The sequence below is a fragment of the Lolium rigidum genome, chromosome 6, assembly GCF_022539505.1.
Source record: "Lolium rigidum isolate FL_2022 chromosome 6, APGP_CSIRO_Lrig_0.1, whole genome shotgun sequence".
In the NCBI taxonomy this organism is placed as follows: domain Eukaryota; kingdom Viridiplantae; phylum Streptophyta; class Magnoliopsida; order Poales; family Poaceae; genus Lolium; species Lolium rigidum.
Genome location: NC_061513.1, coordinates 321,552,716 through 321,572,837, shown reverse-complemented (window position 1 = coordinate 321,572,837; position 20,122 = coordinate 321,552,716). Strand labels below are relative to the sequence as shown.

The 20,122-nt window shown below is 44.4% G+C and overlaps 2 pseudogenes; both read left to right on the top strand.

Moving 5' to 3' along the window:
- Positions 1-314: 314 nt before the first annotated feature.
- LOC124664701 lies at positions 315-1,894 on the top strand (annotated as a pseudogene).
- Positions 1,895-14,536: 12,642 nt separating this feature from the next.
- Positions 14,537-16,144, top strand: LOC124659394 (annotated as a pseudogene).
- Positions 16,145-20,122: the final 3,978 nt, after the last annotated feature.

Below are 20,122 nucleotides of genomic sequence, written 5' to 3'. Positions count from 1 at the left end.
GAGGTCCACGAGCGGCATCCCGGAGTCGCGGATTGACATGGCGATCGCCGCGTCGAGGTCGCCCCTCGAGGCGTCCTTGTCGTTCGACGATGCCTAGCACGCCGCTCGCAAGCCAGGGCAGTACTCGGGGTCGTCGCTGCTGGCGGGACTCCGACGCTGTTGACGGCCATCTTCCACCCGCCGCTGCTTGGCATGCGCATGTCCGGCAGGAAAGGATATCCCGCGCGGTACAGCGCCCACGCCTCCGTCGCGGCGCTCTTGCGGGACGACGACATTGAAACCTCGTAAAGAAGCCCACCAGCAAGCTTTCGGCCATGGAGAAGGCCACAGTGGTGCTGATGAAGAAGAGCGGGATCCCAACTCCAGAGACTTTCAGAGGTACATGGAGATGTACACCAACATCCATTCAATTAGCTCAGGCAAGAGCATCTTCAACCGGCGCGCCCCATAGCAATCCTATAACGACGCCAATAGATGTTTTGAGTTTCGACATTCTTTTGGTCGCACCGGCAAATTCCAAAACTAGCCGGCCAGTTTGGAAGATCAGTTCTCGTCTATGGAGGTCGGCGAGCTGAAGGCAAGGTTTGGCCACTCGAATGCTCACCTAGCGTCGCTGCGTCGATCATGGATCACGGTTGCACGTGATGTTCTCCGAGAAGATGCAACGTTTGTGGCTTCCTGTGCCTACGAGACGGCCACCAAATGGGGCGAGGAGGCAAGTTCAGAAACTACAATTCATACTTGATGGATCATGGCATTGCCATCGATCCATGGTCATGTGACATGAAACATAATACTTTACTCGGTGCAGGTTGGTTTCTTGTACCAGTCGGTGGTGGAGGACTACTTCACTGGCTACCGGCAGCTCTACTGCCGAGGGTGGACGTCCGTCTACTGCTACCCGGCGCCCTCGAGGCCGGCGCCGTTCCTCGGCAGCGTGCCCACGAACCTCAATGACGTGCTGGTGCAGAACAAGCGGTGGATGTCCGGCATGCTCGCTGTTGGCCTCTCCAAGTACTGCCCCCTGGCCTCCGCCATCAGCGTTTCCGTGCTCCAGAGCATGGGATTTGCCTACTACGCCTTCATGGCCCTATACGCCTTCCCCGTGCTCTGCTATGCCACGATGCCGCAGCTCTGTTTCTTCCGCGGCGCCACCTCGTTGCCGGAGGCCTCGAGCCTCTGGTTTGCCGCCGTGTTCGTGTCGTCGCTGCTGCAGCACCTGGTGGAGGTGTCGGTCGCCAAGCGTCGGCTGGCGGTAAGGACGTGGTGGAACGAGCAGAGGTTCTGGGCGCTCAACGCCGTCACGGGCCAGCTCTTCGCCTGCCTCGCCGTGGCCCTGGACCTGGTCGGCGCAGGAGGGCGGGCGGTGGACTTCGACCTCACGAGCAAGGCGTGTTCGATTTCTCCGGATGCACGACGGTGCTCCTGCCGGCCACCACGCTCTGCTTGCTCAACGACGCGGCTCTCGTCGGAGGGGTATGGAAGATGGTGATCAGCGGCGGCTGGGGCGACGTGTCTGGCGAGCTGTTCCTCCTATGCTACATCGCGGCACTGAGCTACCCGCTGCTGCAAGGGATGTTTCTCCGGCGGGATCCTGCACGAGTTCCCGCGTGGATCACGGCGATGTCCGTCGGCATTGCTGCAACTCTGCTTTCCTTGTTTGGTTAAGCCAGCCTCTTTCAAAGATAGTGGTGTTCTGTGCCAGGTCATTTTTGAATCATTATTATATATGTTCTCCAAGCTCACGTACTTAGCACTCATTTTGCATTTCCAGTATTCTCATTTCTGGAGACCTTAAATTGTCATACTGTACTGAATCTTAAAAAAAACAGAACATAAATAATTTCCTGCTAAAAATGTTGGATACACCGCACAAATAGTTGGATTTTTGGTTCTATATAAGATGCGAGTGGATGAATAATTTTCTATTGTATATATAGTGCCAAGAAAATTTTAAGACAAGTCATATGGTACATGCAAAACAACGAAGGAACAAAATCTATTACAAAGGGAATGCAATTATCCTAAAATCCAGCCCCTAAAATAAGGTACCTGATTTGTGCATCTGGTACACTTAGGACATCTCTAACCGATCCCAAAAACCGGTTAGAGGAGTAAAGATCAGTAAGAGATGAACCTAACCAAAGTACAAAACTGTTCGTCTTTTTGAGGGAAACCACGCCAACTTTAAAACGAAGATATGTTTGTGCGTCGAGGCGGTGGCCCGGGGAACCATGGTTGGCATCGACCTCATGAGGCGGAGATGTTGCTTTGCTTGGCATGGGTGTCGCTAGGGTGACAAAGTTGTCGACTCGGTTAACGCGTCTCAGCGGAGCCAATTTCACTTTACGGCGGGGCGATGACCCCGGATGTTGGTGTGGCGACCGTGGTCTACGGGTGGTCTACTTGAGTTGTTGGCAGCTAGGTTGTTTGGTGTTGCGTCTCCATCGCGAGCGAGATGGCGATCCCGGAAGATTGGTGTTGGTGGTCTGCGTTGGGCGTGGCGGAGCAGCTGGATGTCAGGGTGGCGGGCCCCGAAAGCTTGACAGTGTTAGGGAAATCGACCTTGTGTTGTGTGGGCGACAAGGTTAATCTGGCAGAGTTCTCCTACTCTTTCATCTATCTTGGTCTACCTATCTCTGATAGGAAGTTAACTATGGAACAATGGCTCTTCCTAGTCAGAAAATTTGCGGGTAAGATTGACCCTTGTTGGGAAGATTCTTATCCTGGGGTGGTCGACTCATTCTCACCAATGCTTGTCTTGATAACCTTCCAATGTTTACTATGGGTTTATTCCTCTTGCATGATGGGATTCATGCAAGATTCGATTCCATAGATCGAAGTTCTACTCGGAAGGCTTGGGTCTGAAACACAAGTACCACCTCGTAAACTGGCCAACGATCTGCAGGCCTAAGGCCATGGGGGGCTGGACTTGCTTAACACCAAGAAAATGAACATCACTCTCCTCCTCAAGTGGGTGTGGAGGTTGTACCAAGAGGAGAACACTATCTGGGTCAAGATTATTAGAGCCAAATATGCTCGATGCCGAGGATTAGTTTTCGGGCAGATGAGCTTGGGGGCTCTCAATTCCGGAGAAGCCACCATAAGGTTAAGCACATATTCAAAGTTGGAGCAAAACACGAGATCAGGGATGACACGCGCACTAACTTTTGGCATGATTGGTGGCTGGGGATGCCCCTCTCAAGGATACCTTTCGTGGTTTATTCGTTATATGTGATTCCCCAAATAAATTATGTAAATCTCACCTGTCGGGATTTAGGTTTGGCTATCCATTTCCGATGCTTGATACGTCTCCGACGTATCGATAATTTATTATGTTCCATGCCACATTATTGATGATATCTACATGTTTTATACACATTATATGTCATATTTATGCGTTTTCCGGAACTAACCTATTGACGAGATGCCGAAGGGTCAGTTGTTGTTTTCTGTTGTTTTTGGTTTCAGAAATCCTAGTAAGGAAATATTCTCGGAATTGGACGAAATCAACGCCCGGGGTCCTATTTTTCCACGAAGCTTCCGGAAGTCCGAAGGGGAAACGAAGTGGGGCCACCAGGTGGGGACACGGTAGGGCGGCGCGGCCCAAGCCCTGGCCGCGCCGGCCTAGTGTGTGGCCCCACCAGGACTCCACCGACCTTGCCCTTCCGCCTACTTAAAGTCTCCGTCGCGAAAACCCTACCACGTTCGACGAAAAAGCCACGGTACGAGAAACCTTCCAGAGCCGCCGCCATCGCGAAGCCAAGATCTGGGGGACAGGAGTCTCTGTTCCGGCACGCCGCCGGGACGGGGAAGTGCCCCGGAAGGCTTCTCCATCAACACCACCGCCATCTTCATCAACGCTGCTTGTCTCCCATGAGGAGGGAGTAGTTCTCCATCGAGGCTCGGGGCTGTACCGGTAGCTATGTGGTTAATCTCTCTCCTATGTGCTTCAATACAATAATCTCATGAGCTGCCTTACATGATTGAGATTCATATGATGATGCTTGTAATCTAGATGTCATTATGCTAGTCAAGTGGATTTTACTTATGTGATCTCCGGAGACTCCTTGTCCCACGTGTGTAAAGGTGACGAGTGTGTGCACCGTGTGGGTCTCTTAGGCTATATTTCACAAAATACTTATTCACCGAGTTATGATTTGAGTTGGATGTCTCTATGAAATTGTGGTGTGTTAGTACCTCCTATGAATGCTCAAAGTGACAGCGTGGGGTGTTCATTAGTACTTGGGAATACATCTTTAAGGTTTGCCTACATGATGAATTAGAGTTCGTTATCTTGCCAGAGAGTAATTCGGAATAGCATAGTGAAGTGCTTATTTATATCCCTTTATGATTGCAATGTGTTTTGTATCACAATTTATCTGGGTGCTACTCTTTATGATGTTATTAAAGTAGTTTATTCCTCCTGCACGGTGTAATGGTGACAGTGTGTGCATCGTGTAGTACTTGGCGTAGGCTATGATTGTGATCTCTTGTAGATTATGAAGTTAACTATTGCTATGATAGTATTGATGTGATCTATTCCTCCTTTCGTAGTGTGAAGGTGACAGTGTGCATGCTATGTTAGTACTTGATTTGGTTATGTTGATCTGTTATGCACTCTAAGGTTATTTAAATATGAACATTGAATATTGTGGAGCTTGTTAACTCCGGCATTGAGGGTTCGTGTAATCCTACACAGTTAGTGGTGTTCATCATCCAACAAGAGGTTGTAGAGTCTATCATCTATCTATTTATTCTGTTATGTGATCAATGTTGAGAGTGTCCACTAGTGAAAGTATGATCCCTAGGCCTTGTTCCTAAATACTGCTATCGCTGCTTGTTTACTGTTTTACTGCTTGTTTACTTCCTGCAATATTACTACCATCAACTGCACGCCAGCAAGCACTTTTCCGGTGCCATTGCTACTGCTCATACTTATTCATACCACCTGTATTTCACTATCTCTTCGCCGAACTAGTGCACCTATTAGGTGTGTTGGGGACACAAGAGACTTCTTGCTTTGTGGTTGCGGGGTTGCATGAGAGGGATATCTTTGACCTCTTCCTCCCTAAGTTCGATAAACCTTGGGTGATCCACTTAAGGGAAACTTGCTGCTGTTCTACAAACCTCTGCTCTTGGAGGCCCAACACTGTCTACAAGAATAGAAGCACCCGTAGACATCAAGCTATTTTCTGGCGTCGTTGCCGGGGAGGAAAGGTAAAAGGCTCTCATACTCCGGTCCCAGGTAAAGTACTTTTCTGGCACCGTTGTGTGTGTGCTCGAAGCTATTTCCTTTAGATCCTGCAATTGCATCTTTTTATTTCTTGTTTACACTAGTTAGGCATAATGGACAACAATGAGCTTCTTATTCTATTTCCTGATTTAAGACATGGATGGTTTGATGCGAAAATTAAAAAACCTATGGAACATATTAGTATGAACGCTTTGAACACCATTGTTGCTAATGATATGGAAAATTCTAAGCTTGGGGAAGCTGGCTTTGATGAGCATGATATTTTTAGTCCCCCAAGCATTGAGGAGAAAATTTACTTTGATGATACTTTGCCTCCTATTTATGATGATTATAATGATATTGGTCTTTTAGTACACTTTGTTATGGAGGATAAATTTGATTATGATTACAATATGCCTCCTATATTTGATGATGAGAATAATAATGATAGCTACTTTGTTGAATTTGCTCCCACTACAACTAATAAAATTGATTATGCTTATGTGGAGAGTAATGATACTTTTATGCATGTGAATAAGAATGTTTTATGTGATACTTATATTGTTGAGTTTGTTCATGATGCCTCTGAAAGTTATTATGAGAGAGGAAAATATGGTTGTAGAAATTTTTATGTTACTAAAACACCTCTCTATATGCTGAAATTTTTGAAGTTACACTGGTTTTATCTTCCTATGCTTGTTACTTTGTTCTTCATGAACTTGTTTATTTACAAGATTCCTATGCATAGGAAGCATGTTAGGCTCAAATTTGTTTTGAATTTGCTTCTTGATGCTCTCTTTTGCTTCATACTCTATTTTTCATGTGAGCATCATTAAAACTGCTGAGCCCATCTTAATGGCTATAAAGAAAGCACTTCTTGGGAGATAACCCATGTGTTTATTTTGCTACAGTACTTTTGTTTTATATTTGTGTCTTGGAAGTTGTTACTACTGTAGCAACCTCTCCTTATCTTATTTTATTGCATTGTTGTGCCAAGTAAAGTCTTTGATAGCAAGGTTCATACTAGATTTGGATTACTGCGCAGAAACAGATTTCTATCTGTCACGAATCTAGGCAGAATTCTCTGTAGATAACTCAGAAAAATCTGCCAATTTACGTGCGTGATCCACAGATATTTACGCAACTTTCATTCAATTTGGGCATTTTCATCTGAGCAAGTCTGGTGCCACTTCAAAATTTGTCTTTACGGACTGTTCTGTTTTGACAGATTCTGCATTTTATTTCGCATTGCTTCTTTCGCTGTGTTGGGTGGATTTCTTTGTTCCATTACCTTCCAGTAGCTTTGGGCAATGTCCAGAAGTGTTAAGAATGATTGTGTCACCTCTGAACATGTGAATTTTTATTATGCACTAACCCTCTAATGAGTTTGTTTCGAGTTTGGTATGGAGGAAGTTTTCAAGGGTCAAGAGAGGAGGATGATATACTATTATCAAGAAGAGTGAAAAGTCTAAACTTGGGGATGCCCCGTGGTTCATCCCTGCATATTTCAAGAAGACCCAAGCATCTAAGCTTGGGGATGCCCAAGGCATCCCCTTCTTCACCGACAACTTATCGGGTCACCTCTAGTGAAACTATATTTTTATTCCATCACATCTTATGTACTTTACTTGGAGCGTCTGTTTGTTTTTATTTTTGTTTTCTCTGAATAAATGCATGTGTGGGAGAGAGACACGCTCCACTGGTTCATATGAACACATGTGTTCTTAGCTTTTAATGTTCATGGCGAAGGTTGAAGCTGCTTCGTTCATTGTTATATGGTTGGAAATGGAAAATGCTACATGTAGTAATTGGTAAAATGTCTTGGATAATGTGATACTTGGCAATTGTTGTGCTCATGTTTAAGCTCTTGCATCATATACTTTGCACCTATTAATGAAGAAATACATAGAGCTTGCTAAAATTTGGTTTGCATAATTGGTCTCTCTAAAGTCTAGATAATTTCTAGTATTGAGTTTTGAACAACAAGGAAGACGGTGTAGAGTCTTATAATGTTTACAATATGTCTTTTATGTGAGTTTTGCTGCACCGGTTCATCCATGTGTTTGTTTCAAATAACCTTGCTAGCCTAAACCTTGTATCGAGAGGGAATACTTCTCATGCATCCAAAATTCTTGAGCCAACCACTATGCCATTTGTGTCCACCATACCTACCTACTACATGGTGACAAGGTATTAACTTGTCAATGCCTATGGATTGTAGGCTAGGGTTTTAGTTGGAAGTAGAGGGCAAGTAGATCTCGAAGGTTTCAGCCGAAAAGTACTCGACGATTATGAAAACTAGGGTTTGCAAACAATGATTCGATCATCTCTGCGTCCCTCGACTCCCCCTTATATAGGAGGCGGAGCCGAGGGATTCGTGCTGTACAAGTTACAAAGTCCGGGAAGGTTTCAAACTCATCCCGTAAGATTACAAATAAGACTTTCTATTACAACTCTAACTTTCCTTAATAACATCTTGAGCTTCCGAATCTTCTTATTCTTCGAGTAGTGGGCCTTCAATAAACCCCGGGTACTATCTTCGGCAGGCCCATTAAGGATGCCCATGTCAGTAGCCCCCGAGATTTTGCTTGAATCGTAGAATCAGGGAAAATCTCCACTGTTTATTTTTACTCGACAACTTAAGCCTTTCTATATTTCTTCATATAAATTTCTATATTGTACAGGGATAATGGTAGTTGGGGCTAGTTCATCTGACGGGTCAGGTACTAGTTAACTGCTCTAGTGGCAATCCGCAAAAACCTACTTCAAAATCACGTCCCTGGACATGATTTCGGGATACTGGTGTAAACTTCGACGAGTGCCGCTTAAGGTCTTACCATTCAGTCGAGTCCCGGCCATATTTATCGGGTACCTAACGCGTCCGTTAGGATTTTTCATCGTATCCGTTGATACGGATAAAAGTAGCAAACCGACGTCAGAGACGGCGCCACGCCTCACAGAATAGATTTTGGGTCTTACCTTCGCAAAGTTTTGCGGCATTCAGAAATTGATCGCAACTTCGGCGTTCTGAGAATATATTGTCGAGTGCTTATTCGGCTGATGGAATGGCACATTTTATCGAGTCAAAGATGACTTATATTGCTCTCCCGATGGGAGTATATGCGAGTTATTTATAACTCGAAATATACTCTTTTGCTTTGCTATGTTTCTTCTTGTCATCCTGACTTTCTCTCTCTTTTTTTTTCTTTTTTATAGTTTCATCGGGCACGCGAATAGCGTTCCCGATGGGAGTAGCCCCCGAGGCTACAGCCAAGGACGCTATATGCCGCTATATTTTCTTTCTCTCCCGAAGTTTTATAATTTCTCGGGTGCGCGAACAGCGCTCCCGATGGGAGTAGCCCCCGAGGCTATGAACAAATATTTGTATTTGATCATAGGCTCACACCATCTTTATTTTGTCTTTATTGATCTCTTCATTTTTCCAAAGTAGCCCCCGAGCATTTGTTCAAAAACTTGTATTTGATCAAAAGCTCTCCAATATTTTTTCATGTCGCCTTATGATGCAGCTCGTTGGGTCGAAGTTTTCTTCCGCCAAGGTGACGTTATTGCCGACGATAGCCACGATTGCTAGTCAAAAATTTGCGGCAAGTTTTTCTCGCTGCCATGCGGGCCCAATTGATCCACTATCTTGACACGTCGTGCAAGTGGGGGACACACGTCCTCCGCTTTTTCCGGCGCACGCACCGTAACTTCCCGGTGTTAAGTTACTTTTTTTACCCTTGTTGCCACGTGGCTATCATCTGTCACGCATTTTCCTTATCCAACGGTTCGTCGTTTCACCGCACCCCTTTATAAGATCGTCTTCTTCCTCCTTGAGCACTTCCGCTCACGCCGTCCTCCTTCTCTCATCTGCAAATTCCCTCCTGCGATCCACAAGCTCTTAAGCTCCTCGCCTCCAAACTGCAAATCCTGCGCCATTGTTGATGCCGCCACGCCGTTTAACGAGGCACAGTACACCGGAATCCTCCATGGCCGCTGCGGATCTTGGGGCGGCGGAGTGGGAAAGATCGAAAATTTCCTCGCAAGACATCAACATGTTGAAGAAGCTGGGGATCAGCAAGAAATCCAAGGCGCTGTGCTTCCCGGTGAGGAGAGCTACCCAACCCCTCCAATGGGGTACCGGGTATGTTTTGTCGATCACCTCATCCGCGGTCTGTCCGCCCCCATTCATCCTTTTCTTCGTGGATTGCTTTTTGTCTACGGTCTGCAACTCCACCACCTCACACCAAACTCCATTCTTCACATCTCCATTTTCATCACTCTTTGCGAGGCCTTCCTTGGCGTCCAGCCTAACCGGGCGCTATGGAAGCGCATTTTCTTCTGCCGCCGTAATGGCTCGCCCAATGTCGCCTATAATATAGGTGGCGTTGTAATTTCTGTTCGGCCCACTGTTGACTACTTCGACGTCAAGCTTCCTGACTCAGTTCAAGGATGGCGCAAGAAGTGGTTATACATTCAGGAGGAGAACCATGGATGTACTACTTGTGAGTAGGCAGACCTCTAATGGCATGTGTTCTTGTGGCAAACTGAGAAGATCATGCTTGGGTCACCGGCTGAGGTTCCCGGCGAGGGACCGGCGAAGAAGCATCCTGAAAGGTTGGCTAACGTTGGCCACTTCCACGAGAACGTAGGGCCGGACCACTTCTCTGCATCATCTTCAAGCCCACCTTGGGCCGGCTCATGATCCCTTAAGCTTTCGTCAAGTGGTTCGGAGAAATCCCTTCCAACATCATCGTCACCACCAACACCTGGATGCAACTGGAGGATGACTACGAGGAGAGAAGGCAATGACGTATTCATCGACCAGGGGTGGGCGGCCTTCGCTATCGCCCATCAGCTCAAGGTAGGCCAGTTTATCACCTTCAAGAAGGTGTTCTCCTTTGAGTACAGTGTGGTCATCTTCGACCACACCTGCACTAAGGTGGTGAGCAGGTATCCGTACCATGGAGATGACACGAGGTGTGTCGTCTCAAAGCATCATGTCTGAAAGCTAACCTACTACCATGTCCTGTCTAGTTGATGTTCGTGTCAAATGTGCTGAACTATGATCATGTCTGATGTGTCCACAACTATGATCGTGTCTGAACAATTGTGTGTCGTGAACTTTTGTCATCTATGATCAGTGCTAAGTTGTGTGTCGTCTATGATTGTGTTCTTGCTTGTGTTGTTGATCGCTGGTAAGCTCACCACCGAAGGGAGGAGGTAACCAAAAGCGAATTTTGGGTTGCAACCAAACAATAGTGACGCCGTTCTAGGCTGCTATTAGGACTGAAAACCGGCCTACCAAACGGGCAGAGCCCAAATCTTCACGGGACAAAAAAGTTTGTGCAAGCCACAAAACAACGTGGCTTTTCTCCCATGGTCAATCTTAGACGTGCAGGGTTCTTTCCACTACGCCGGTGATGCACGAAATAGATGCATGCTACCAAAAGCGGTCGTAAACTCGAATATCACATGTTGTTCGTATCGGGCACCGGAGGGACAGCTAGGCATCTTTCGTTTCATGCTGACTACCCGATGCCAAGTTATCATGCACACACTCAGATGCAAACAACAAAGTCTCAAGTAGACGTCTTTGAGTGGCCTGTTCGGAGCAATCGGTAGTAAATAAATTAACATACCCATTCCAAACCTAGTCTAAACAACTAAAGCCATGTTGTAAAATATGATTATTAACATTGGTGCTAGTGTATGACTAGTTCTAATAAACAACAAACGACAAAACTAATCAACTTCTTCACCGCGTTTCAGGTTTCATTTAGATCTTTTTGAACCCCACTAAGATGTACGAATTTCGGCAATTTTGTTTAAAATTTCAGACAAATTGATACAGATTTGGGAGGGTTGTGAAACAGAATTTTGGCTGAATGACCAAAATTTCGGATAAAATTTGAAACCATGCTAGTGTGCCTGCGATGTCCAATGCACTCCATCTACAACGGGCAAGACGTTTCTAATATTCGTGCCAACCAATGCGGTTACTGCACTAGCTTAGCCACAACATATGTACTCAAGTATGTATCTATTTTTTATCTTTTATATAGTAAAAGTAAGAAAAGAGGTCTAAAATTGAGACATGATATTAATCCACATCATTCTAATTATATTGGTGGTTTGATCTAAATTTTAGGACCAAACTTTAACTAGAGATTATTAGTCAGGGTAACCCGATTATCCAGTTTGACACGGTCTGTTAGACAAGACTATGTACCCAATACGAAAGGGATCACTATCAATCTTGTTTCAATGTGATATGCACGCGAGATAGAGCCAAAAATAAAAAGACGAAAGATCGGTGTAGAATAAGGAGTTTGTGCATATTATGATAGGTACTAAATTCTAGGTAATACAAAAAGTGTCGCAATCCCGTAGCCTTTCAGCTAGCCGGCCGTAAGAAAACAAAATTTACCAAGAAAAAATTACCATTAATTATAAACAATCTGCAAGTGAAAAAATAAACTTCTAGCCGGAACACGTGGTGTATGGACAGTACCAGCCATACTGTTGAGACATACAGGATCGGCAAGTCTAATCCATAAATAGAGACAATATGCTTGAGATATGTGTGGGCTCCAGCAACAGAGACACTATGTTAATCCAATCATTCTAATTTTATTGATTGCTGGATCTTAACTTTAGGGTCAAGATTTAACTAGAGATTATTAGTCATGTAACATGGTCATCTAGTTTAACACGGTCTATTGGACAAAATCATGTACTCAATACAAAAGAGATCGCCGATCAATCTTATTTCAATGGGGGTATGTATGTGAGAGATAGACTCGCCAATAACAAAAAGAGAAAAGATCGGAAAAGAGTAAGAAGGTTATGTATATCATGATAGGTACTGAATTCTAAGTACTAGGAAAGGGTCGCAATCCGTAGACTTTGAGCTAGCTGTAGAGCCGGCCGGCCATAAGAAAACAAAGTTACCAAGAAAATATTACCCTCAATTATGTTTAAGATTCCTAGGTGTACATATGGGTAATAGTAGCCATACGGTTGCGGGAGACACATAAGGAATTTGCAAGGCTGATCCACAAATCGAGATAATATGCTTGAGACATGTTTGGGCACCAACACATCTAAACACATTCATCTAAAATACATACGTTTGTATATGAGACATGCATGGACTCTGCTAGACCATCTAATAAACAGTCTCTTAAATACCACGGTTGCCGGGATACATAATATACTCCTGATAGGCGCGGAATAAACAATCTCTTAAATAATACCTTATTTTCTACCTGATTCATATTCTGTTAAATTTAAGTCAATAGCACGGAAACCTGAAAACAAAAATGATGAAAGTGAGTGAGAGAAACTATTCTACCATTTTTTTATGGTCATTCACCAGTAATTGAATAATGAAGTGCATATTTAAAGACTACAATGATATTGTCACGAGCATAGTGAAAATATCTAAAATTTAAGAACTAAATAATCATTTGTAACACAAAGGAAGGTGGTCTATATTCATATTTGGTGCTGAATGGAAAGCTTCTCAAGGGGTTATATGCAAAAAAAATAGAAAAAAATGTGAAGATAACTATAAGGAAATAAATATGTAAATTATTACTAGATATATGCCTCTTTGATTCAATAAAATCTCTATGCATTTTTGTAACAATAAACTATACTTCCATCATTCCTGAAAAGAATGAGATTTCAATTTGAGCAAGTATTTGACTAAGAAAGTTTTGGTTATATGCCACACAAATTATATCAATCAAAACTAGTTTCGAATAGGAATCTAACGAGATACCAATTTTGCATAACATAATAATGTATTATTAGACAAACTTTTGGTCAAAGTCAAATTTGAAAATAATGCTCACCTTGTACTCATGAACGGAGGGTTAGTTTTTCATGTTAGGGCACTGTCCTCAAGGACATGAGTTAGCCTCTATCGCCAACCTGTCTGTAGGAACATTTGTACACCTGACAGAAAAAATACAAGTACAATTGAGTTTCCTCAGGAGGCATGTTTTGGTTACTATTTCCTTCAATAATTCAAATGATACATGCATGCTAATTTTACTGAAAATTAAACCGAATAACATTTGGCCACTCGAGCACATACTGCCAAAAGAGCAATACCGTACCATCGTCATGAATAACAAGCTATGAAAAACGTGGGCGGCGGATAAAAAAAGCAATTTACACATCATCTAACTAAAATAATTACATTTGTTTAGATTGGAAATAGACATATAGGGAATTCTTTGGATGAGTATGGGCCGAACCAGCCTTGGCCTTGGACATGACCCTGTGGCCTTGAGGCCAAATTACACATGAACCTGGCGTGTGAAATCACAGCGAGGTTTACAAAACAACATAAAGCAGAGTGTAGCTTGGAAAATGGCTACATTTTAAACATGGATTAATTTACACATGAACCTGAAATTGTGTCATCATTTTAACGACATTTTTTACTCTGACGGGCCACGGATGTGGCAACGTGAATGTGTTTATAGATATATAAACACACATGAGTTAGTAGTAAAAGAGGTCTGATTCACACACAAAAAAGTATTAAAAGAGGTTTATAAGAGCACAATAGAGTCAGCTGTTAGGAGTGGTCACTATGGGAGTACAAAGACATCTAAAAGTGATGGAGAAGTGATAGATATGGGAAATTACTACAAAATATAGGGCTATATGTACAAAAATCAGTTGCAAAGAAATAGCCACGATCATTGTCCACCCCAATAACAAGCATGCTCAATATTTAAACCGGCAATCATAATTGCTCAATATCTTACTATATTCATCGAATATATAAACATTTATGCATGAGCATATTAAATCAAATATTATTATTTTTGGAAAGAAATAACAATTAGAAGTTCTATTAGTTCCACATTATTTGCTGCTAATAAGATGTCTACGACAACAAATGGCACAATAACATTTCAAAAAAAAAAATCCCAAAGCAATATCCCCAAAATAAATATGGAAGATAAGCAAGAACACATATATATCTACATGTAAGAAAATTTAGCCGCACGTACGGGTTACCTTGCTAGTTTTAAGAAAGAGTGAACGGTCAGGATAAGAACAGCGGGTCGCCGATTCCTACGTACGTGTATACCTAAGCAATTCGTTCACCATCTCAAAAAAAAAAAAAAAAAAAGCAATTCGTCCACACAAGGACACAAGGTGGTATGTACTCTGTACGTACGTGCAATCGTACATCCGGCCGGTCGGGCTATAAGAAGGCTCTGGCATCACGGCTCCGAAGAGCACAGGTAACAGCACATGATGCTTTCCGCCATGAACGACGATCTTGTGTACGTGTGCTCTGCTCTGGCCGTGTCAATTTTGGCCATCGCGGTTGTCCAGCTTCTGAAGGCGCGACAACGGCTGCCGCCGGGGCCGCTGAACCTGCCGGTGATCGGGAGCGCGCACCGGCTGGTGAACGCGCTGCCGCACCGCGCGATGCGCGACCTGGCCGGCGTGCACGGCCCGCTCATGTACCTCCGCGTGGGTCAGGTGCCCTTGGTAGTGGTCACCTCCAAGGAGGTCGCCCGCGAGGTGCTCAAGACCCACGACGCCATCTTCGCCACCCGGCCGAAGCTCATGGCCGGCGACATCGTGGCGTACGGCTCGACGGACCTCCTTTTCTGCTCCACCCCCGGCGACTACTTCCGGAAGCTCCGAAGGCTGTGCGTCCAGGAGATCCTGAGCAACGACCGCATCCGGTCGTACCAGGACATCAGGGAGGACGAGGTGCGGAGCCTCGTGGAGGACATCCGGGCGGCCGGGCCATCGGCGCCGGTGGACCTCAGCAGGAAGATCTACAAATTAACCAACGGCATCGTCTCCCGGGCGGCGTTCGGCATGAAGAGCAGCAAAGCCGAGGACTTCGTGGCGGCCATCAAGCACAGCTTCGTCTACTCCACCGGCTTCTCGATCGCTGACCTCTTCCCTGGTTTCACGGGGATCCTCAGCTTCCTCACCGGCCAGAGGAGGACCCTGGAGGGCGTTCGTGACACCATCGACGGCATCCTGGAGGAGATCATCAACGAGAGGGAGCAGATCCTCAAGAGCGGCAGGTCAACCGCGTCGGAGAAGAACCTGGTGGAAGTTCTCCTGGGCCTCCAGGGGAATGAAGACTTTGGTTTTCCCATCACCCGTTCCACTGTCAAAGCAGTTATCTTGGTTAGTACGAGAGTTTCATACTACTAAGATTTTCACGCCTCAACATTATTCAGTTAAATAAGACTTGATGCCTCGACACTTATCTGAAATGATATATGGAATACAGGACATATTTGCGGGTGGGACAGAGACATCCGGGACATCCATGGAATGGGCGATGTCGGAGCTGATGGCGAACCCAAAGGTGATGGGGAAGCTGCAAGGCGAGATCAGGGCTGCGTTCGGCGACAAGGAGTTCATCAGCGAGGCGGATCTCCGGGCGAGCGGCGGCGTGATGAAGTACCTCGGCCTGGTGATCAAGGAGACCTTCAGGCTGCACCCGCCGGCGCCCATCCTGGTCCCTCGGGAGAGCACGGAGGCCTGCGAGATCAACGGGTACGTGATCCCGGTGAAGACGAGGGTGGTGATAAACTCGTGGGCGATCATGAGGACGCGGAGGAGTTCAGGCCGGAGAGGTTCGAGGGAGGTCGCATGGACTTCCTCGGCGGCAACTTCGAGTACACGCCGTTCGGGTCCGGGAGGAGGATGTGCCCCGGTTACAACTACGGCATGGCGAGCATGGAGCTCACCCTCGTGCAGCTCCTGCACTCATTCGACTGGAGCCTTCCGGATGGTGTGGATCAGCTCGACATGACCGAGATCGTGTCGCTGAGCTTGACCAGGAAGACGCACCTCATGCTGCGGGCTGCCCCTCATCGTGCACCGCTGCCTTCTTCCTAAGAACCGGCCTAGCGGCGCTAGTGCAGTGTCGAAGGATGGATGCAGCCATGCCCATGCATGCTACTACCAGCTGCAGTTTAATTTACTCCGTGCGATGTTCGTCATTCCGTGCGTCTTCAGTAGTTGCGATGTTCGTCATTCCGTGCGTCTTCAATAATGGCTGGGGTGAGGGTAGTAGTAAAAAAGATATGTTAGCAGTTTGGCGTGTTGCTTGTCAGTGGATGTTTGTGTTGTACAGTAATATGTTCAGTCATGATATATACACATGCCAGACGATGTGTGTACCAGTGTGTGATGTATATCCTTTTTGTATATGTATTTTGTGTAATATATTTAGAGGATCTAAATTGTTGTGCACGTGATTGTCGATCCTGTCTGGTGTAATATTATCAACCTGTGCATAGATTAGTACTGTAGTACACAAAAGTTCAGGATAACGGCCTGAAGAAGATCGCCAATAACGACCAAACAAGGGAACCGGACAACAGACCATTCCCTGAGAAACACCGGAAGGGATAACTCCAAAACTATAGCTTTTCGTAATGAAAACACAGCCATTAAAATTTGAAATAATGCTGAGGGTTTGTCCTCCATTTCAAATTAACTAGGTAATACTTTAATTAGATTTGGTCTAGATATGCATGTATATAGACGTGTTTTAATGTATATATATTCACTTATTCTGAGAAGACAAATTGTCACTTGTAGTTTAAGAACTGAGGGGTAGATGAATGGTGCCCTTACTTCCTTAGTTTCCGCCACTTCCTATATAATGTTTATGTTATTTCTACTACTACCTCTATCTAAAAATAGACATCTGAGATTTATCTAAATTTAGATGTACCAAGATGCTTTTTAGTGTTTAGATATATCTAGATTTAGACAAACCTTAGATAACTATTTATAGACGGAGGGAGTTTGTAGTTTTTTTACTCTATGCCATGCAATCGTGAAATAGCTCTCAGCTCTATGGCTTTGAGCGTGCCTGGTTCATTGGGAGGTCACTTTTGTTAGGCCTACCTGCAGTTGAGTCAGCGCTTCGCTGTCGTTGGAATCGACTGCCCCTGGTTGATTGGGTTGTTGCTTTCATTGGCCCTACTTGCAGGCGACCACCTCTGCTTGGTCAGGCTGGGCATATGTGTGTCGGCCACCAGGATTGGGGCCAATTCGCAAGTGTTTATGTGTGTGATGGTGTGGATTCTTCGATTTTGGGGGAGATTAGCATGTTGTTTGTGCCTGCTATAGTTTAATTTTTTTAGTGCACTCATGCCGACGTACTCAACTCAGGCATAGTCTATGCGGCGAGAAACTAGCTCACCGTCTTAGGGGGGGGGGAGAAGGAGGTGCTCCCGCGGCAGTGTGCAAAGCGGATGAGAACGAAGGGTGGCGGTGAGATGGTGAGGGCTTGGCAAGTGAGCGGCGCGTCAATTGCAGCAGAGGAGCAAGGTGGCAGTGTTGCGTAGTGTCATTGTCACCATTGTTCGACGCTCGTGGCGCATCAAAACGGAGGGGAGAGGTTTGTGCGAGGGTTCGGTGAGGTGCGTGAGCGTGCTACGCGTCGAAGTGACAAGCTGGACAAGGCGAGAGATGTGGCACGACGTCGATATGCGACACCGCCAGACCGTGCCGATGTCGGCGGTGATCACGAGAGGGCATGTTAGTAACCAGCATCGGGACAATGTGGAGGTTGTAGTTGATGAAATGAGTTGGGGTTTTCACTCTAGTGCGCCAAATTCAAATTCCAACTATTTTCTAATCTACAGTTTTAGCAAATTCAAAACTTTGTAATTGAAGATTTTTGAAGATATAAATCAGCAAAGACTGACATGGAAACTTTTGGTCAACCAAATGAGAAGACTTTGAAATGGGGTTTGTTGCAGTGGGTGCCCGATCCAAAATGCAACATTTTGTTAATCTACAGTTTTCCTAAAATTCGAACTTGGTAATGGAGAAATTTTGAAAATATAAATAGAGCATAATGGTTTTGGAAGGTTTAGAAGATGTTTTTAAAAAGCAAAGGATCTAGGATTTTAGTATGTTATAGAGACACTCATGGTGCATCCAAAAAGGTCACTTGGCCTTGTAGGAAAAATCATTTTGTGAATCATTTGGAAATAATTAAGTAAAGGGCAGAAAGAGAAATGACAAATTAAAGGATTTTGGTACAAAGGAAGTATGCGATATTTTTGTAGAAATTGGGTTAAAAACATCTATGGATCGCTCCTTATTTTTGGTAGAATTATCAGATCAAGATAAAATAGGATTGTTTTGTAAAGTGAAAAATAAGGATTTTCCCTTAAAATAAATATATAAAAAGATTTTAAATTATTTTAGGGTTGGAAAAATATGAAATGCATCACCTCATATCATAGGTTCAAAAGTGCAGAAGTCCAAATCCAAGTATTCCCAAGCTTTGCCAAGGTTTGAGAATTAAAAGAAACATAGAAATAGCTAATGGAATTTTTAGATAGCCTCCAAAATAAAAGTTTCAAGAAAATCAAGGGAAACTGAAGAAGTTTTAGAAAGTCAAAATTTGGACTGTTACAGTTTTCCTGCAAATTTCATATTTTAAAAAGACAACTTTTGTAGCATAAATGATTAATATTTAATTATGAACATGAAAATATGTAATAACAATTATTATTGTGTCTAGAGCATAATTCCTTCACCAACATCCGCAAATCAACCCAACCACCCTTTATACTTTTTTGTGGTTTCTTTGGAAAGCTCCGATAGACATTTTGCTTTGCAGGAAAGTGTGCAAGCCATCACAAGTATTTCCGGCGGCATATATAATTATCACAAGAGCAAATATGGAGATCAAGGTAATGTGAGGCAACTGGCCACAAGACAAGCAACATCAATTTCAGAACTCCTAACACTGAAGTGGCGGCCATCTTTTATGAGGCAACCTGGAATGATCAATTGGGAGGTGACAGAAACCAGCAGGGCTTGGAGTAATCATCAACATACAAGGCAATCAACACTTCAAGCAAATTCATGTGGCTGTGCTCTCACCTCCAGCATCTTCGCCTCTCCAAGCAGAGGCACATGGTCTTCTGCTAGCAACAAAGCTGGCGAGTATCCACCAAGTAAGCACACGAAAATAATATGGTACCTGTAGCTTCTTTGCTTCCCCATGATCCATTGACCGAGCTGATGTGGCTTAGCGTCTCTTATTCTCCTCCACCCTCCTCCCTATGATATCAGTTGGTACAGAAAAGAACAAAGAGGATGTGTAACAAAATGAAGAAAAATTCTTACTTGTCCCTACAGTTCTTACAGGATGTGTGACTTCCGGAAAACAAAACTAAACAAAACCTTGGATGTATGTAATGGATTGAGGTTCAGTTCATGCAAAGAGTTACACCAGGACATAGCTATGAGTGATCTACTTCTTGCAAGCAAGCAATAGCAACTGGAAGACATTAAATAAGGCTAATTATTCAAGACAACAACATGCAAGGTTAATTGAACATACTAGCGAAGATACAACAATAGAGTGCGGAATATTCACACAAAAGAAGTCATTTTCTCTTTTTTCAGAAGGGAGAACAAAACCAAGAGGCCACATGCCATAGCCAATAAAAAATCACACATCTCTTTCCAGTCAAAACACCACAAATCGTTACAAGAAATTGAAGAACATGAAGCTTTGCCTCTCGCTTCATCTCCTTGGACAAGCAAGAAAAATAAAACAAGAGATTTCACATTCAGTTCTTACCAAGTTTCCAACAAAGTTCAATAGCACTGCAAGTGTTCCTGTGATTGCAGGATAGCGCTAACACATGAGTTAGGACGTGGTGATGCCAAACGTGGTGTATGTGGCCGCGGAAATGGTGATGCCGGCCATGGTGTAGCTGGACGTGGTTATCACAGTGCCATCATTATGTGTGCACAGCTGCCTGCTAATGAAACTTCAGTCTGCTACATATATTTGAAACAAAAGATGCATCTGTTATGATGGTCAGTGTTGAT